The following is a 5,192-nucleotide window of genomic DNA, read 5'->3' as shown; positions in this document are numbered from 1 at the left end:
TCAGGTGTGATGCAGGTGGTCTCAGGTGGTCTCAGGTGGTCTCAGGTCTCACATCAAGTAGCAGCCACAGCTGATGTTCTTCTTTTTGTGTGTGGAGTCGAACAGCTGGACGGCCAGTTTGTTGATCAGACTCCAGAAGTTCTCGAAGGAGATGCTCTGACCGGCCTCGACCCCCATCTGATCCAGGACCTGACTCAGACCCTCTTCAGTCTCCACTTGCTGCAAACAGGAAACAGTAAGTGAGTCAGCACCGCTACACATGGAACCAGTTAACAGAATAAAACTGATGTCGCACACGTAGGATTTAAAGCAGGGGTGTCAAACTCATCTCCACTCTGGACCACATCAGCATCATGTTTCCCTCAGAGGGCCGGTTGTAACTGTAAGACTGTGTAACTGTAACTACTCCTAACATATTGTTAAATAACTGTCTCTACATTTGATTATTGTTTATTCAAGTGTTAAAATATTGTAGATGCAGTTATATGAATGTAATGTCTGTCAAATGTAGGGTAACCTGCCAAAGAGCTGCTCCTATGACGGTTGTGTTTAAGTATCTCATAACTTTGACTTTCTATCTCATAATTTCGAATATGGGATATTTTTATGATCAAGTCAAAATCTTCATTTTTTAAAAACCTTTTTTAAACTTTTTTTTTTTTTGCTGGCGGATTCTTGGGCCACATAAAATGACGGAGCGGCCGGATTCGGCCGCGGGCCTTGAGTTTGACACCCCTGATTTAAAGAGACACTGACGGACAAAGTAAAATAAAATATTACATTATTTCATAACATGGTATAGTATTATGTAGTACATTATATTATACTTTATTATAGTATAGTATATTTTTCTGTTATATAATAATATAGTATGTATAAAAATAGTATAAATATAATATACTTTAATATAATATAATATGCTCTAATGAACTATAATAGAATTATTCTGTATAATACTAAAGTATAATAATCTATAATAATAAGTAATATATTGTATTATAAAATACTATAAGAAAATAAATTATAATAAACTATAATATACTATATAATACGAATATTCTAAAATAAACAATAGTATATTGTCTATAGTATATCATGTTATATTTTATCAGGGTATATTTTATTATAATATATTATATTCATTATATTAATTATAATATAGACTATACTATGATAAACTATATTATACTATAGTATTATATATAATAGTTTATTATAGTGTATTATATTTGTATTTTCTACTATATTGACACCAAGAACACAGCATAAAAATGAAAACTAAATGTCTGAAGGTGGGAACAATAGAGAAGGGGCAGCGCTGCATTAATAATCCATAAGCCCTGAAGTCTAGTTATTGATTATTGATCGACTGACCTGAGCCAACGCCGGCAGCTGTTTGGACATCATGTTCTGGAACTGAGAGGCGTTCATGGTCGGTCCGTCATCGGCAGCTTCATGAAACTCTGTGACCAACGTGTTGATGGCCAGCTCCAAATCTGAGTACTGAGACAAGAACACTCATTATGATAATCAATAATCAATAATCAGAGAAAAACAACTCTCAGGGAGCCAACTGTAGTTTTACTGCAAATACTGAGACGTTTTCAGGATCAGATCTTCAGTAAAAGTACTAATACCACAGTGTAGAAAGTCCTGCATTCAAAAAGTACAATATCAACAGTATATAGTACTCATTACACAGAATCATTTATATTCTTTGTATTATAATCATTGATGCATTATGTGTTCATCACTTTTTATCATATTCTATTTTAATAATCTAAAGTAACTAAAGCTATAAAGTATAGTGAAGTAAAAAGTACAAGATTTACTTTTACTAATTAAGTATTAAGTAGGAGACCTGCTCCACCACCACACTCCATCCCGTCGGCTCCGCCCCTCTGATGCCTCCTGTCTCTTCCACTCAGGACCAAGGACATGGAGAGCTCCAGAGGAGAGTTCCAGAGGAGAGCTCCAGAGGAGAGCTCCAGAGGAGAGTTCCAGAGGAGAGCTCCAGAGGAGAGTTCCAGAGGAGAGTTCCAGAGGAGAGCTCCAGAGGAGAGTTCCAGAGGAGAGCTCCAGAGGAGAGCTCCAGAGGAGAGTTCCAGAGGAGAGCTCCAGAGGAGAGCTCCAGAGGAGAGTTCCAGAGGAGAGTTCCAGAGGAGAGCTCCTCCCTCTGGAACTCTCTCCCCAAACACATCCGAGACTGCTCTGCCCTCTCCATGTTCAAATCCCAAATCAAAACCCACCTGTTCAAAACTGCTTTCAATGTGTGACCGATATTGTGTATTTTATGTTTTTAGTGTGTTGCTTTTATATTTGATGATTTTAATGTAAAGTGTCTTTGAGTACTCTGAAAAGCGCTCTATAAATAAAATGTGTTATTATTATTATTATTATCAAAATACAAATACTCAAGTAAAGTACAAGTACCTGAAATTTGCACTTAAGCAGCAGCACTTATAAATGTAAATGTGCTTTGTGATAACTTGTTCATTCATGATGATGATTATTGTTATTACGGACTCTCTTTTGAAACCCTGAGTGACTCATTGTGTCGACTCAGCATCTTTCCTGCTTTCACACATGAAGCATTGAGTCGCTCCTCCGTCACTTCCTGTTCACTAGTTGCAAAAAAAACAAGATGGCGACGGCCAAAACACCAAACTCGAGGCTTCAAAACATCAGTCCACGAATAAATGAGTGACGTCACGACGACTACGTCACTTCTTACAGTCTGTGGTTCATTTGCCTTCAAACCAGCTGATGGAAAACATCTAATTCTCAATTATTTTCATGCAACATTTCAAAAGTTTGCTTAAAAAAAAAATCATGATATCTTTAATGTATTTATCTTTAATCTACACTCTTGGCTTTGGTTATAAAGCACCAAAATCCCAAACTTTGTTAGAACTAATGTTTCATTATCCAGAAATTTGGCATCAAATCCCTCAAAATGTGCAACGGGGCCCTTAAATCCTCTCATTTTCTGGCCCGGACTCTCTGATGAAGTGTCTCCTAAACGTCCTCCCAGAACACAACAGATGAAACTTGAGAGAAGTTTGACGAAAGAAAAACCAGGGAGTTTCTCTTAAAACCACTGAGACGATAAGAGAGGAATGCTGAGGGGCCCCTGGAGTGTTGAGGGGCCCCTCAGCAGCTGTTTGTTCTGCCTCAGGCTGTTTGAATGAGATCAGACCTCGGAGGACTCTGTTGTGAAACAGGGCGGCGGCTGCAGAGCGGCTCGGCCTCTATCCAACAGAAGATCTGCTGATCCCAGACCAGCATCTCCATCCGGCTATCGAACCACCGGTCTTCTGTTTCCAGCAGCAACCGAGTCAAAGTGTTCCTTTACAAACATTTATGGTTCTCAAAGCTTCACGCACGTTTTATATTAAAGTATGAGATGTTTAATCTGTGGTAAAGGTGCGTTCTTAACCAAACTAAGTATTTTACGATCTTTTATAAAGCGAACTAAGTATTTTCCTGTGAAGTTTATTTAAGTTAATTTTCAAAAGACTGTTTTCATGTAACAAACAGAAAATGAAACCTGTTCGTAGGAAAAAAGCACAAAAATTACACTTCATAAAATATCACACGCACATTTCCTCTTTATGTTGATATAAAGAGTTTACATTAATTTAAACTGTAATAAAAGACTCACGGTCCATGTTTCTGAAGTCACTAATATCATAAACTAATAAAAGATTATGAAATCAGTTTAACATGCAAACACAGATCAGATTCATAATATCTGTGTTTATTTAGACCTGAGCATCATTTTCAATAGAAAACTTAAATCAAACATAAACACCACATTATGGTCTGTATTAACTCTCGCTGTCAGTTTCATCAGTGTGACATCATCGTTGTGGGCGTGGCCGAGGGTCAAACGAGCTAAAAATAAAAATAAAAAAGTGCATTTAAGTAAATATAAGTTTACATTAAAACAAGTATTTTATTTGAATGAAGTCATGTTGTTCACCTTTCAGAATAAAAGCAGCCCTTCCTTTGGAACTGCTGTTGTGAGCTGTCTGTTTGCTGAAGGTGTGAACTGAACCGGGACATGTTACTCAACACGTTTAATGCAGAATCTCTACACTTTATACATTTAAACAAAACATATATAAGCTTGTTGAAGTGACTCAACATATCAAATCTGATTTAATGCAGAGAGGAAATACATTTACTCAAGTACTGTACTTTAGTACAACTTTGAGGTACTTGAGAAATTATACTTCTACTACTACATCTCAAGGTAGATATTGTACTTCTACTGCACCACATGTATCTGACCGCTCTAGTTCTTTACAGATTCAGATTATGAATTCATTATTAATAAATGATATTATAGAATGCAGGACTTTTACCTGTAACTGAGTATTTGTACACACTTATAGTATTACGTTTACTGCAGTAAACCATCTGAGTACTTTTGCATTTAGATATTTGTTTTTGAAATGAAATGTTTCACTAAAGCTGACCAGAGTGAGTCATTGTGTGTCACAGCACTTTCTCGGTGTACTTGAACGCACCATGCTGTTTTCTACTGAGACGGTCGATTTAAATGAACTTTATTAGCAGGTCGCGTGTAAGACATGGACAGTTTAATAGAAACACAAACATGTGATTAACTGTGTGTTTAAAGAGCTTTTTATCCTCCTCCTCCTCTCCTCCTCCTCCTCTCCTCCTCCTCCTCTCCTCGATATGTGATCGATCAGTCATCTTACCTTAGTCGCCATCTGTGCAGTTTGGTCGCCCCCCAAAACAAAACAATCTCCGAAAACTCACGAGACCGACAGAGAGAAGACTCAGTGCTTCCTGCTGAGAGGAAGTGAAGCCCAGTTTATACTCGAGCTGTGGAGTCCTCCCACTGCACACACGCACACACTAACACACGCACGCACGCACACACACACACACACACTAACACACACACACGCATACACACTAACACACACACACTAACACACACACTAACACACACACACTAACACTAACACACACACACTAACACACGCACACTAACGCTAACACACCCATACACACACTAACACACGCACACTAACACTAACACGCACACACACACCAACACATACACGCACACACCAACACACACACACCAACACATACACGCACACACCAACACACACACACCAACACGTACACACACACACCAACACACACACCAA

The sequence above is a fragment of the Anarrhichthys ocellatus genome, unplaced genomic scaffold (assembly GCF_004355925.1).
Source record: "Anarrhichthys ocellatus isolate YVR2014 unplaced genomic scaffold, GSC_Weel_1.0 scaffold559, whole genome shotgun sequence".
NCBI classification, from domain to species: Eukaryota; Metazoa; Chordata; class Actinopteri; order Perciformes; family Anarhichadidae; genus Anarrhichthys; species Anarrhichthys ocellatus.
Note: the sequence above shows the minus strand (reverse complement) of the source record.